Source organism: Phasianus colchicus, chromosome 20, assembly GCF_987193195.1.
Source record: "Phasianus colchicus chromosome 20, bPhaCol1.hap1.1, whole genome shotgun sequence".
Taxonomy (NCBI): Eukaryota; Metazoa; Chordata; class Aves; order Galliformes; family Phasianidae; genus Phasianus; species Phasianus colchicus.
The window spans coordinates 3,072,963-3,089,394 of record NC_143455.1 but is presented as its reverse complement, the minus strand read 5'-3'; positions in this window follow the sequence as shown (position 1 = coordinate 3,089,394).

The window sequence follows — 16,432 nt, the reverse complement described above, 5'->3', positions numbered from 1 at the left end:
TGTTAATTAGCCAAAAGTGACCTCAGATGTATTTGGCCTTTTCCGGCTATTTAGCCCTAATGGAAGAGTATGCACCTGAGGCAAAACTGGGGAATAAATAAATGTGAAGCATGTTTCCAGCTGGGTAAATACAGCCCAGACTTCCTGGTTCCTATGCCTGTGAAATCAGCTGTGCCCCAACTCTACCTCTCTTTTCTTCCTGGCCTCGTGGAACATCTACCACTCTGGGTTTTAAATTAGCCCTTTGCAGTGCGTTGTTTATGCAGAGGTAGACTTGGAAAACTTTACAGTTTGGCCTTGGACGCTAGTAAGCTCATTGCTGCAGGATTTACTGCTGGAAAAGCTTGCTTTAGTAGCAATAAATCACGTGCCAGGCATGCACGGCTGTGGCAAAGCTGCCTTCACAGAGCAAACGTGAGGGCTACACGCTGGGCACTACAACAAACTTTTGAGCCTGCACCAGCCACTGCCACCAGTGAGGTTCCTTTAGAGCCTAACCCTCTTTCTCCAGTCTCACTCATTGCGTTGCTCAGGATTCAGCCCTGAATTCCATGGTTTGCTCTCAAGACTGGAGCTGAAAAGTTAACTCTATCACAAGAAAAATGGCCCAAGCGCCTTTCCAGCTAAGGATTAGTGGTGTTGAAAAGGGGAAGGCCAACTGCATGTCGTCGCATGAAAGATCCTTCACATGTAAACAGTCAATTCCTGTTGGTTTTCCTACATTAGATCATCGTTTTCTTCTTGAGACTGAATCCAGCTTTCCTCTTCAGGAAGGTGTATTACATGAGCTAGCCTGAGTTAAACCACTGGTTAAGAGAAAGCACTTGAGAATACACAAAGCTAACCAGGACAAGACCTTCAGCTATTATTCTTATAGATCTCTTCAATCAGTCTTGTAATTCTTAATGTGCTTAACTTTGTAATTCTCTGACAAGAAAAGAAATCCCCATTTCACAGATGAAGTGACTTGCCCAAGGACTTGAATAAAAACCAAATCCTGCCCATCAGCCTACTGGATGCTGTGTGCATAGGAACCTGCACTTCACTGCATCCCTGTTGTTACAAGTAGCTGAACCAAGCAGAGTGATAAAATACAAACTCTCTTATCAATCAAAGCCCATGGTGGGCTCACAAAAGCAGCATCTCCATCACCAATTGCTTCCCTCTATTGAGGTAATAAGCCTGGAGAACCTCCAGCCACTGCTCAACCTCTCATTGTGTGCAAGCAAGTAACTTTGGAACGTTTCTGGTCTAAATGAAGTCTTTTGGCACTGTTCTTGTAATCTAGTGGAACACTTCTCCTCCTGAAGGAGTTGCAGTTTCCACTCTGAACTATTTTAGCAAAATACCACTTTTTCTGTTTTCACAGCATCTCTTTCTTGCTTCCTACCAACACGCTTTGAACCTTTTCATCTGAATCATCCCCAGTTGAAATTGTTTGTTGCTGCTCATAAACAGCCATGAACATAAAAATAAAAAAGAAAAAAAAAAAAAGAACTGTTTAAAAATCCCAAATCTCTCCTGAGTCACTTCCAAGCAACTTCTATGAATCATTGTTGGTATCATAACACACCATTCAGCGACGTGTGGGCTGGAACAAAGCTATTCATGGGTATGACCAATTTCTAAAATGGCCAAGTGAGGAATAACAGCTAAATGTTGTGAAGTTATGGCTGGGGATGTAGGAAGCCATAGGTGAGTGGCTGCCTGCTCTCTGAAGGCTGTTTAATTTTCTTCAGCACTTCTGGGCCTTCAAAGAATGAAACATTCAGTGTACGAGGGGAAATTACTTTCCAAAATTGAAGTCATGCATCTTAGAGAGGTCTTATCTCTGGAACATGGCCTTATTATTCGTAATAACTAAAAATAAGAACAAAATGGTGCTGGTCTCTCTTGGGATCACGTCAGAACATACTGTGTTTTGAACTGAAGTTGGTTTGAAATCAGTCGCTAAGGCATTTGCTAGAATTCTACAAGGACTTATTTGAATGTTTTGAATTTAAAGGCAGGATTGCTTTTAACTACTTCACTCTTCCTCTAATTTGCTCCAGCTCGTTATTTCAGTACCACAAAAAGCAAAGGGAAGGCTTCTTGCATTCCATGTATTCTTTCTAAATAAACGCAGATACTCTGCTGCTTTTGGAAGAGATGATGATTTTATGTATGAATGAATACCTGCCAGCTCAACCGCCTATAAAACTCAGTTCCTCTTGTTTTAATGGCACAACTGTGCAACGAGCAACACGGCACCATCTCCTGATTGTCCTGTCTGCCCTGGTGCTGCAGTGAGCCAACATGCACTGCACAAACCCTGCTCCCTGGTCTGCAATCTCCGCTATGAGACTGGAGCATCCCTGGGAGGCTTCAAGACCTTATGTCAGCAGAGAGCTCCTTCCCCTCCCTCTCTTAACTTGCTAGGTGTGTGACACTGGGTTGATATCAGTGCATGTTAGTAAAGGTGCATTATACATGAGCAGCAACAAGATGGGGCTGTTAATGTGGGGTAGGGTTACCCAGCAGCAGCAGGTAGAGCTGAGAATTTAAATTGATCCCAGCCTTTGTTATTTGACCATTTGTAGTACAGAGCACTGTGGATAGAGTACAATGGCTCTATCTTTTGTTTTAGGCTGGCCTGGTGAATCTCTGTAGGCTCGGATACCTCTTCATCATCATCAGACAAGACTTCACGTTGAAAATCTCCAACAAAAATTCCAAAGCAATTGGATTAGTTTGAAATTTAAGTTCTAGGTCAATAGGGACCCATTTGCTCAATAGCAAGTTGTTAGCTCAATTTTGGTACAGAGAGAGAAAGAGGAAAAAATAACCTGACAGCTCCGTTCAGAGCAGGTCACTGGCAGCAAGTCTGGTCAGGCTCTGCTGCAAACTTAACATGAGCAATCATTTCGGTCTGAAATAGTGCTAAATGTGTAAATGACATTTCAAGGTTATTTCTTTTTACATCAGTGAGTTGTATTCAACACCAGAGGAAAAGAGACATATGAATACCTCGCCTGGAGGATTTTGGGCAGGAGATTGGTTCTTTAGCCCTGTAAGTGCCGTCACAAAGGGCTGTCTCCTCTGCTGAAAGGCACAAAGCTGCTGCCAAAATAAAATGAAACATTCCCTCCAACGGGGTCAGTATGGAGTGCAGGGAAAGGTTTATGCACACAACTCTTCCTAGTCGTGGTCATAAGATAAAGTTTGAAAACCTGTCCCTCAAATGCTACAACTCAAATGGGAAATAAAAAGAAGCCATGCAGATACGTATATATCTATACACATTTTCTAATATCTCAACATTTGGGAGATTGACATGTGATTTTTGAATGCTCCGAGCTGGCAATATTAATAAAGCTGCTTTCCATTGTCAGCTTTTCAATGTCACATTCACTGAAGCAAGGACTGGAATGGAGCAATTCCAGTTCCTAAATGCATGCCCTAACCTCTGGCTGGAGCATCAGCTGTGTGCTCCATTCCTAGCTCCGTGTGAGCAGAAGTAATGTCAAAGTAGGAAGGACTGAGGGGTCCCTCTTGCTTTCATATAGTGACCAAGTAATTCTCCTGCAGTCTGGAGCTCAAATCCCCTAACATTTGGGCAAGAGAGTATTAATTACTGATTAATGCTGGGGAAAGCGCTGTAGCAGCAGCAGCCTAAATCTTCAGTTACTAAGGCATGAAAACCAAAGGTTGCAATTCAGGTTGCAGAAAAATGCAGTTTTCTGGGTTTATTTCAAGGATTAAAAAAGAAAAAACACACAACACAAACACCAACCCAATGAGTAAACAAATAAATTACTGCAGACTAATCGCAGTCATAAAAAATATTGCATCCTCTCTCCAGCTGGAAAACAGAGTATTTGCACAGTCCATTTTCAGAGTGCTTCTTCCCTTTGGAAAACCATCAGAGAACTAATGAAAAATGCAAAGGCAGACGTTGTACTGCTAATATCCTGAAGATCTGCTGCAAGCAGACAGTCTGGGACAGCAGAAAGAGACTGCTCTGGAGCCGCCAGACTTCCTCCCTGTGTATTCCCATGGCTTCTGCAACACATCCGTAATGTGTGGAAATGGAAGGGCAGGGAAGCAGGAAGGAGAAAAGCTCTTCTCCAGGTCCAGGTGTCTGTACATACCCAAAGGTATTTTCAAAAACCCCTGATCAGTGTTGGGATGCCCAATTCAGTGTTATTGAAAACAACACGGAGGAATATAATGGAGGAATCCAGTCAGCCCCAAACATGGCTTTTGATCCCTTCTCTACTACAATCCTTCTAAGATCCCCTACCACCACCACAAAGGAAAATAACACGGATACAGCAGGACGATGCAGTGCAAATAAATGGGATTTAACACGTCTCCACGTTTCTCTCAAGTTCTGCAGCACCAGCAGCCCTGACACCGAGCTCAAGAAAGGTTTCATCCCTGTGCAGCACACATCACACTAAAAATCTCACGTTCCCCCCTCTGAAATACATAAACCATATGTTCCCCCTTGGCGCAGAGGTGACTCGAAGCCTCGCAGCACACAAAGCCGTGCTGTGTTTGTGTGCACTATCTGGAGGGAGGTGTGCGTGTGCCCAGCACATCAATCCTCCGGACAGCAGTGTGCGTGGCAACCCCCGGTGACACGGGCAGTTAACCATTTAGTGCACACGGCTGCATAACTCTCACTGCAAATGTGACTCAAATACATCCTGGCTTCCATGTAGGCTCTGTGTCCCGTTGGCAGTAACTCCCTTACCAAAGTGTTCTGGCTTGCATTCCCTCCTGCTCTCTTGCTTTTATCCCATCCAGAGGTGACAAATGTCCCCACACGCAGCCCATGGCCCTGGTTGATGCTTGGCATCATGATGGCTCGATGAGTCCAAGCAGCCCATGCCAAAAGGGATTTGGGTCATTCTGCAGCTGAGAATCAGGGTACAACCTGATCCAGGCTGGCGTGGCACAGGGGAGCCCTGCCTGGTGGTGACTGTGATCTTTGGGCTATTTCCAGCCAACACAACTGTGCCCATCCTGTACCATGCTGCAAAGGGAGGATGAATGATGGGTCGTGTCAAGCTGCGCAGTGCTGTATGAGGGAGCAGTCCCAGCTGCATCCCTTCCTGCTCCCTCAGCAAGATGGAATATTCCATTTTCACGCCTTTTAATTAAGTAGGGAGCACACTTATGAGGGAAAGCAAGTGGTTACACTCAGCAAACAATGGTTCACTCAATTATAAAAGAAAACGATCCTAGGAAAGCTGGGCAGAGTCAAATTTTCCTGTTTGTCTTCTGCTGCCTTTCAGCCTGGTTTTGTTTCTGTGAGACAAATCACATCTCTTCCTCTCCCTCCTCTTCCTCACTTACACCCACTCACCCGAGACCCAGACCTTGCCTGGAGCACACATACACTGATAGAGCACAACAGCCACCTGGCAAGCACTTCCTGAAGTTGTCCCTGTGAGTCAGGAACCCACAGCAAACAAGCCTGGCTGGGAGCTGACCACATTTTAATGAGGTTTCAGTGCACAAAGAAGGAATTACTGTATATGCAAAGTTTGATGGGAAAAACATTCCTATTCAAGAGTATCTTTTGAAGTCAGAGCTGTGTACTGCTTTCCTTCTTACCTGCAAGTGCTTAATAACAACTCTGGGTTATTAGATGAAAAAGAGTTTTTAACTTCTAACCTGCTCTTTCCCAGTGTTGCAATCCTCCTGCACAAGCTGGCAGGATTGCTGCTCAGCCGCATATCAGAACCATCTTTCATTTAAACAAAATAATAGGTTTGGAGCCAGGTTGAGCACAAAAGCCAAGCTGAACAGGCTCAAAAGACAAGAGGCAAATGGAAATCCTGTGTTATCGCTTCCCTAAAAATAACATGTTTTTTAAAGATTTTTTTTTTAACCTGACTCATAATTCTCAGTCTTTTGACTTAGCAACGCTGCTGTTATTCAGCCCATTTATTTCCTTCCTTACCAAAAGTGAGAAATCCCAGAGTCAAAATCCAGCAGAGCCCATCCTCAGCTCTGTGCTGCCCCATGTGCAAAGCAATGTTTTCTTTGACCAATTGCTATGGGCTCTCTGAGCAATGACTATTTGATGTGTGCCTGCACAGCACCTGCATGCATGCGTTACCCAACAGCCCTTGGACAAATGGTTTCATATTTTTAAGGCAAAATTCTTCTTTTAAGAACACTGCACTACAGTCAACTGAAACTACTAATGGCAAACTCACATTAAATTAATTGGGTTGTTTGGCAACAAAACCAGGAGAAACATGAAACATCAAAACGCTTTTTGTTGATATTCTCAACTCAAAATTTTCTGACATTTCATTTGGAAACAAAGCACAAGAGAACTGCTTTTAATAATTAAAAATAGGAGAAAGAGCCATCAAGCACAGCAGTTTGAGGCAGATGAAATGTTTTATTGACCTAAAAAAAAAGGGGGGGTGGGGAGAAATGCATTCATAATTTTCTTGTGGGAAGCAAATTAATTTAAGGTAAACTCAGAATGGATGTATTTTTTAGAAGGAGGGTTATCATCCTCCAACATGAAACATCTGTCTTTTGTACAGTCCCAACTCCAGCAGTTGCTGTAAGTGGGACTGTTTCTGATAACAAAATCCTCCAAAGCTACAAACTGGCATAAAACAAGCAGTGCAGAGACAGACTCAGGAAGAAGGGTTCCACATGAGAAGTCAACCAGACCCTCCTGGAACACTATGGGGGAGAGGGGATGTGCTGGGTGAGGCTGGAACCAGGGGTTCTCCTGCCCCAGTGCTGCGGGCAGCGCTGCTGGCTAGGGGCAATTTAGGGCTGGCAGTGATTTATGTGGGTTCCAGGTCAACTCGCCCACCGTGGGGCTGGAAGCTCGTTGTTATGCTAACAGCATGGAAGCCCCACTTCTCCCTCTCGAAAACTGTAATCCTTTATTATCCGCTGTCAAAAATACCCCGGGAGGTTCCCATCCCCTCCCAGCTGCTCCCTGCTTCCAGCTCTGCCTGGAAAACGCTGGGCAAAGTGCAATCCTTGAGCCCAGTGTTGTCTCTTTGTCTGTGCTGGGCAGACTGGGTGCTGCTGGAGACGTACACACCAGTGGGCTCTTGTTCTTGGATGCCAGCTGATATCCTGCGCTGTAATATTTAATGTGCACGCCAAGCACTGCCCCCACACCCATGGAGGGATTCTGTTCCCCTTTGGGCTCAGAGAGCTGATGAGGGAGTGGTGAACTGGGCTCTCCTGAGGCCAATTAGCAGAGATTTGGGCAGCGTCCAGGCACTGCTGAGGGACTGCTGAAAAGCCTGTGCCATTAGTGTGCAGCCTGCCCTGCTCGCTTACACACAGCGGGTGCGGGGCACTTTGATCCAGTGTTTACCCAGACAGCAGGGCTCGGGCACCAGTGATGGCAACTTGTGTGTCTGGATGCATGTTTGCATCCAAATCCATCCCAAGAGGTACAAGTGGCCGCAGCTGGAGTGCAAACAAGGCATTGAGAGCACCACTGGCACAAAGACGGCTGCTGCAGGGATCCTGCGACCTAGGAAATGCTATGCTCAGGGTGGCAACAACTGCGTCACCTTGGTAGGGATGCGCTTTGAATTGGTTTGCATAAATGAAGAAAAAGCAGGTAGCAAACTCTGCTCGCTGGCACGGCACTAAGCAATGCTCTCCCTACACAGCGATGGCTGAAGGGGCTGTAGGGGCTTTGCTGGAGTTTGGGGTCGTGGCACAAAGGTTCAGCAGCATCATAGAGCCATAGAATGGTTTGAGTTGGAAGAGACCTTTGAAGGACATCAGGTCCAACTCCTCTGCAATGAACTGCAATATCTACAGCTTGATCAGCGCTCAGATCTCAGTAATTGAAGATGTCCTCTTCTCTGTGAAGAAGAGGATACTCAAAATGTGCTCAATTCCAAAAACAAGGGAAAAACAGACCTGAGTATCAAACCAATGGGGGTTTTCAGCCATAATTCATGATATTTTGGCACAGAAGACACCTGAGAGGCAGTGTACTGGCTGCAGTGCTGCACAGCTGCCTCTGGTAAAGCTGGTGAAGCCCCATGGACTGCCCAAATTGCCACTGCAAAACCAAATAATTTCTCCCTTATTTTTCCACCTTCTTATAACACCAAAGCAGAAAGCAGTAACGTCTAGAAGCACAAGTTTTAAAGGCAGTGATATGTTTTAATGAATTTGGGAAGCAAACTCTTCAGCTGTGTACCAGTTTGCTGCCCGGCTGCATACTTGAAGTGCACCCACCAGCTGGTGAGTGTCACTTCTTCCATCACAAAGTGATGGCTGCGAGTGCAGCTCTCCTGCATGGACTGGAGGAGGCACAGATCACACCATCTGCAGGAAGCTGGGTCAGGGTGCTGTGAACATGAATCTGGGACTTGCAGGAGTTGCCCCATAGGTCAGAGGTTGACTTGTTTCCATCCCTGCTGTGGGAGATGGGGCTGCAGAGGTCCTGGCTGTGTAGTCACACTGCAGTCAACTTCACTCTGATCCCAGGGGTCAGCCACAGAAACCAAGAGCCTGGGGAAGCCTTCTTGGAAAGTTAACAGTGATGTGGGAGCAAAATGTCACCTTGTAAGGAATCTCAATGTTGGTGTCAGCCAACAGAACAGCACTTATTTCAACTCCATGATAGCAAGAAACCACTGTAACCACATGCCTAGAGTACCCTTGAAGACAGTAAATGTGATGTGAACTGCACTGAGCATCTGCTGATCTTTTTCTCCTGTGTCAGACCACTTGGGGTCTGAATGTCCAGGACCCCATGAGCATCCATAGCTGCTCTATGGGTTTTGGTGGTTTGGTACCATGTAGGACACTCATACCAAAGCCCTTCCTGCGGTACAACCAGATCAAACCATCTCAGGGATTTTCTCCAGCACTCAAACCTGAAGCCCAGAGGAGCAGATCTTCACCCCACCCACAGCTGGAGCCTAAGGCAGGGCCCCAAAACTGCTCCAGGAGAGCAAGCAATGGGGACACGCAGTCTGCAGAGCTGGTGTGAGAGACGGGTGGTGTCTGGGGCAAGTGGAAGTGTGGTTTCAATGCTCAGAACGTGATGCAATACTTTTGGCAAAGAAGATGTTTAAATATTAGAAAGTGCCATCTGAAGGAAACCCACATTTTTCCTCAGCTTTGCCATAAGAGTTATTAAAGCATTTATTGAGTCTGTAGGCTCACTTTCTCCAGCTACCAGCAATTTTCCCCATGAAATCCCTTCTCCTACCATCCAGACCAGTTCAGACACCCTGGGAACAAGGTTTGTCAATCAGAACCACAGAGAATGCAATTTCTGGTGTCTGAAGGATAGAGGCACCATATCACGTATGTGTGAGAGAAATCAAATGAAATGTTACCATTTAGACCTACGAAAAAAGGAAAAGTCTGCTTCATTTATTTATGTTGCCTGAATGTTCAGATATTTTCATCGCTAAAACTTCTCACAGGTAACCACATGAAAGGTTTCTGCTCCTGCTGGAAAGTGCAACCGTGTACTTTGATTTTCTGCTGTTGGTTATGGCTGGTTAGGAATAATTACACTTCTGCAACGGTTATTGCTCGCAAGCTCCTGACCCACTCCCCAACCACAGTTCCACTTTCCTGGCTTTTCCAGTCTGGGAATTGCTTCAGTCAGGTTGTAACCTTGGCAGCATCTCCACTGCAGAATGGTCCCAGTGCTGACGTTACCTCGCCTACCCAGCTTCAGAGCAATGTTATCAGGATGGAGCACATAACTCCGTGAGGTGTGAAGGTGACAAATCTTTCCCCCAGCCTTAGCAGTAGCAGTTTCATGGCCCCAGGATAAAAAGGGATTGGGATGGCTGGCTGGCTTTTAGAGCAGAGAACATGCAAAGCCATACATAGATATCTGTGCTGCTGCAGGACCAGGCAAAGGGAAGAGGTGATACGAATTCCAGGCAGTCATTAAATGTCCTCCGTGGGTTCCTAAGACATTAGGATTAAGAAAAACTTCTCTGAAAGAGTGGTCAGGCACTGCACAGGCTGCCCAGGGTGGAAGTGGAGTTGCCATCCCTGGAGGTGTTCAAGAAATTGATTCTATGATTCTTTGATTCTAAATGTGTAAATGTGGTACTTAGGGACATGGTTCAGTGGGCAATACTGGTGGTAGGTGGATGGTTGGACTGGATGATCTGAGAGGTCTTTTCCAGCCTTCATGATTCTATGACATGCACTAAAGGGAATGTAAGCTCTTGCTGGCAATGCAGCCAGCAACAGGGATAGTTAAAGGCATCAGAAGGACAGTGAAAGCACTGCCAGGATGGATGTAGTTCTTCGTTTGGTTCAGTAAGGGAGTTTGCTCAGTAAGGGAGCCCTTGTCTGGCCTGAGCTCCTTCAGCTCTTGGGATACGAGAGATCTGAGCTTCTACAGACAGGCTGATTAAATAGACATTGTTAACATTTGTCATTGGAACGCTTCAGATCACGGTATTAGAGACCACATGTGGAGCAGAGGCAAGAGTCCAAGCACTAAGTTAAGGCAGATCTATGGAGAGTTGTGCGTTACTCCAATAAACAGCACAAAACTGGGCAAAGTCAGGGGATAGATTTCCATCCAAAAAGTCACAGCAAGACTGAGCCCCAGAGGTCTGTAAAATATTTCAGGTGCAACACTTTCTGCTGGAAAAAGAAGTTATCTGATGAGTTTATTTCACTTTTCATAACGCTGTCAGAATCAGTGCTGAGACAATGGACTGCCTCCATCCCTGCTCACGTGCCCTACCTGCAGGGCAGCAGCACCCTGATGGGCACTGTGTCCCCGTTAGGAGCATCTACAGCCTGTGCTTGTGTTAATGACCTCTTTGGATGCTGCCAGCTTGGGCAAGAAGTGACACCATGCCTTGGGTGTCCCAGGAGCTCGGGTGCCAGAAGGAGAGCACCAGCCCCGGGCACCAGCGCTAATGATGCTGCCCAGCCCTCTCCCCATTCCTCTTTTCTTTTCCCAGGTTGGAACACCCCATGCCACCAGAATGCACTTGAAAGAACAAGATACTTCCTTTGTACTGGGAAACAAATGATGATTAATGTGTTAGTTGTAATTAATCTGCAATGACAGATTAGCAGAGCAGTGGCAGCGCCTTTTGCTGCTGCAGGAGCCAGTGCTGATAGGACAGCTGGTGAGAGGGGACACCAAATTCAATTTGCTCCTCATTTGCATACATATGACAACCATCTGTGCTAATAGCACTGCGATGTCTCTATTAGGCTCTCTTCTGGTGTGCCGACTCACCTAGACTCCAATTAGGCCTGTAAGTGGGCACGCTTAGAGCAGAACACCTTGCAGAGGGAAGAGGCTGTTCCTCCAGCATCAGCCCTCTGTTATCCAAAAAGGCATCAAGCCACTGAGAAAACCCAAAAGAACTGCAGAAGGAGAATGGAAATTGTGTTCAGAAGGGAAAAAGCCTTGACCAGCAAGTGTTTGCCTTATCTTCATCCAAATCTGGGGGGCTTCCACGGCCTGTTTGCAGCAATAAGGAGGTGCAGTGTTGCTCCTGCAAGGGCTGTTCCCTTCCCAGTTCCTCCTGACCCTGCACACATCTGGCTGCACTGCAGGCATGCCACCGGACTTGTTCCAAGCAGCAACCTATTTCTGCACATGCATTTCCAAAATAGCAGTCCCAGGTTCCCCTGGAAGATAATTAGGGGACCAGTTAATTAATGAGCTCGTCTACCAAGTTCTTCCTGTTCTTCTCATCAAGGTGAATTCTGCAATCTTGAGTTTGTTTCTTGTTTTCCAGCCCTACCCCTCCAGAACTGCATGCAAGGAAGGATGAGGCAGTAGAAAGGAGCTCACTGCAGCAATGAGCAGCCATGCAGCAATGCCTGTGACCCTCTGAGATCTCGAGGAATTGCATGGGTCCCTGCAGTGCAGCTATGGAGCTGGAAGCCACCTCTGCAGCTGTCTGAATTGGTTCCTTCCTATGGTTTGGCGCTGTAAGGAGAGATTTTCTGCATCCTAGCATGCCAAGTCCCGCATCCTAGGAGGCAGGATCCCTCACTTCATGCCATGGCACCAGGCTAACCTTGCCATGGCTGCTCCTGGTCCCAGCACAAGTTCACAAAGCACCACCAGCAGCATCCATGTGTCAGATCATGCTGTCACCCCACAGCCCCAGCTGTCTCCACGCTGCTTTCTCCCATTGCTGTTTCTCATCACCGCACCTTTATGAGACATTTTTATGGCCAGGTAGAAGAAAAGCAACAGATCCTCCATGCAGGTATTGCTGCTGTCTGCTTGGACAGGGATTGCACTTAGCACCAAATCCTTTCCACTCTTGGTTTATTGTTCGAGAAAGTAAATTTGAATGGGCTTAATAAAGCTCAAGGGCCACCCATTCATCTGCCTCCAGCCATGCTTCCCCCAGCCCCAGTGCTGGGCAGGTCTCTGGGGGCTGCCCCTGCTCTGCCCCTGCCCTGGGTGCTGGAGGGAGGTGGGAGGGGGCATTGCTGAGCCCCATGGCAGCTCCCAGCTGAGCACTTACCCCGTGCACACACCCCCCTCAAGGCTTTGGATGGGTTTAATTAACCAAATACAGCACGGTCTACAGAATCCTATTTGACATGCAAATCTGCAGTCCTGACATGTATTTCATTCTGATATCGACTGGGCATTACAATGCCTCCTCTCCCTGTCTGCGTTTCCCCTTAAAGAGCAATGTAAAACGACTGCAGGGTTCCACAAAGTGTCAGTATTACTGTTCCACAATTTACATGTTTGGCCCTTTTTCCTTTTTTTCCTATTGTTGATCCACATCATTAATTAGCAGTACATTAATTAACAGCGTCATCACATAACTGGAAGAAAAACAAACAAAAATACCGTAACAGGGCTGGTAGGAACTAGGAGGTGAGGAACACACATGGGAAATAGGATCGGTGTCATCAATAATGCAGTCCTAGTGGTGGTCCTTCTGAATTCTCCACCACTGCTCTCGTTTGAGAGGAGTGCCTGATTGCCCCTCACCATTCCCTGCTCTGCATTGGTGTTGCACCCCAATGGTGCTAAGTCTGTCTGTCTGCTGCCCGAACCACTCATGCTGAGGGCAAGTTCTGTCTTTTATCCAAATTACACCACGCACAGGACGGACATGGGGAAACCACAGAGGATAATTCCCGTTTTCGCCCCAGGAATGCTGCCACATCAGTGAGGAGCTAAAATAACCACTGGGCATGGCATGATTCAGCAGCTCGGCGGTGGGTCCTGCCCTGCCCTATGATTACAGAGCCTGCGGACACACACACTGCCCTGCAAGGAGGTGGCAAGCTGCTCCGTTGGCCAAGCAGCTCTGAGCCAGGGCAGTGTGTGGGTTGTCCTCCTGAAGTGCCATGGGTGCCTGAACCCCAGCCAACAGCATTTCTGCAACAAAACATTCCTGCCATGCTGGGGAGTTGCTCATGTGCTTGCAGAAAAATCTGTGCTCATTTTAGGAGCCCAGATCCCTGTTGTCACTTTTACCCTTTGGGTGCTTCCATCTCAGAAAAGAAAGGCATGAAGCTGAGGGGTCTGGAGCACAAATCTTATGGGGAGCAGCAGAGGGAACTGGGATGGGTCAGTTTGGAGAAGAGGAGGCTCAGGGGAAACCTCATTGTTCTCTACAACTCCTTGATGGGAGGTTGTGGTGAGGTGGATGTCAGCCTCTGCTCCTGGGTAACAGTGATAGGTGAGAGGTGATGACCTCAAGTTGCACCAGGGAAGGGTTGGATTGGATTTTAGGAACAATTTGTTACCAGAATGAGTGATGATGCAATGGCACAGCTGCACAGGGAGGTGGTGGAGTCACCATCCCTGGAGGTGTTCAGGAACCATGGAGATGTGGTACACAGGAACACAGTGGGCAATATCTGTGGCAGGTGGATGGCTGGGCTTGTTGACCTTAGTGGTCTTTTCCAACCTTAATGATTCCATGATTCTATTTCTTTCCACACTGCAGAAAACTGGATGGGGCATAGCCAGAGGTACCTGTGTCAGCTCCTTCACCTCCATGCACTCTTCAAAAAGCCCCCAGCTCCCCTCTGCCTTCTCTCAGCCCCCATGCTTCTGCCCTTCCTGCTCCCACACTGCTGCTGTATACCAGCCATCCATTCCCCCCTTCCCATCACCCTGTTTCTTGGACATAAATTAGTCAACACCAGAGCTATGTTAATTAGTGACTAATTAATTTTTCAGTTCAGTGGTTGAATAGGAAGAAAGAAAGAAAAAAAAAAAAAACAAAACCAACACAAACCATTTGTTATGTAGGAACCAAAACTTTGTTTCACCTGAACTCATTCTTATTTCTCAAACCTACTTGAAAAATGCCATTTTAAAAAGAAATGTCATCTTGAAATAAAACACTCTGGAAAAAGTTGAGATGAAACATTCTGACTTCCTGAAATTTCATTTCTCCCCATGCGAAGAGGAACGGGTTAGGAACCGATGTGATGAATTTGACCTGAATGGAGGAATTAGTTCAGCTCACTACACACTTTTCTTTCCGAGTCACATCCCAGAAGTTTATCACGTACACTGTTGGAAAAACAGAATTCACGTTCAGAGCAAGGAAAACTAAAAACGATTGCAAACAATCAGCTGCTGTACATGCATTTTTGGCATAAGGGCACATCCGTGCCTGCTGGGCAGAGCTGGGGCACAGAGCAGGTGGAGAGGGACCTCCTGCAGCCAGAACTGTGCTCTGAGTGAGCATTAGCTGCAATGTTCCCAACTGCTGCTGCTGTACTGAAATATTTACTCAAGGCTTAACAGGGCAGGTCTCGTTGTGCTGGGATGGCAGGCAGGTTCAGACCCTGGCTTTCTTTTATATAATGCATGGAGGGGTGAGATCCTAACTGGGAGAAAATTCTTGTTTTTCTCCTGATTCTAAAAGGTGACATTCAGGAAGCATCAGTGACAAATAGCTGCTGAAGAAGAAAGTAGAAAAATGGAAAATTGGAGTGAGAATGCCTCAGTTTGGTTGATATTCAACACAAATGCCCAAATTAGGGGCATGCAGGCAGCCCAGTACGGGTAGGGAATGCTATCACTCCATGACTTGCAATGGATTCCCCTTAAAAGCTCTCCCACCAGACCTGCCTCACCCTGTCCCAGGTGGCTGTGGCAGCCCAGAGCCATGGCAGCCTGCTGTCCTCCAACAAAAGCAGTGCTTCGGAACAACCATGCAGCAACACTCAGGTGTAAGCTTGGGATTTCCTGCTTTAAGGATGGCTTTGCTTGAATGTTTGCATTTCTAAAAAGTTCTCAGTGCATGACCCAGTGCTTGCATTTGTTCATGCTGCATATAACCTGACCAACACACTGGCCTGGAGCAAGGAAATGGGGGTGAATGCTCACTTTGGGAGAAGGTGAAGCTCCAGGTTGGCTCTACAGTCCAATAGCCATCCCAGTGATAAGCTGCTCCTTGGGACTGCTCTGCCCTTTCTTCCCTGAACAGTGTGCCATGAAATACTCCATCTCTGCAGAGCCTCAAGATCAGGGGATGGGCTCTGAGCACTGATGGAGCTGTGGGAGTCAGTGCTCAGTGCAGGGGTGGCACCAGGTGGCCTTTAGAGTCCCTTCCAACTCCAACCATTCCATGATTCTATGAAACCAAAACAACCGGTCCTGGGTATGAAGTAAACCATTCCAGTATTCACTGCTTTTCCCAAACCCCAGGTGCTGTGTTCACCAAACTGCACAGTAGCATTATCTTATTGAAAAATGGAATTACATGTACCCATCCCTCGTGGTTTCACAGCAGAACACCCGCAGGAAACAAGCGCATCCCAAATGCTTGGAAACTGAAAAGTAAATGAAGAAAACCACAACCATATTGCATCTAGAAGTACATGTTTTAATTTTTAAGCTGATCTCAGGAGTTTTCAGGCTGACTCAGGGCTCTTACCTACCTCAGTTCCATGTTCCCAGACTGGAGTGGACAGTAATTCTTTCCTTCCTTGGGAGAATTTCTTTTGCTTTCTGCTGTTTCTAGTTACTCAGAGGGCTGTGCTGTATCCATCCCTGCTGCACAAAGCAGCCCATGCATTGCCTGAATCATTTCCCCAGTTCCTACAGTGGTCAGATCCACTGCCTGGCTTTGTCTCAGTCTCATTTATTTTTGCTCACTCCTCCCTATTCTGCAGTATCTGCTTTTATCCTTATAATAAATTAATCTCCAGTGCCATTTCTCAGTCTTATATTACTGTGAGGCACTGAGCCCCATCCCTGCCCAAGCCCACTCCTCGTCTCCCTTGTGATGCTCTTCCCTGAGCTTTTAGTTGCTTGCACTCAACCCTTTGGTCCTAACTTTCATTTTTTAAAGTGGTTTATGGCTTCTTCAATTTAGTACGACGTTACCGAATGAGGTTGGAGTTTGGCTTGTCAGCTTTTCCATCAAGGTTATAAATCTGCTTGTGAAACATGAATCTGATGGAGCTTTGAGGAGTA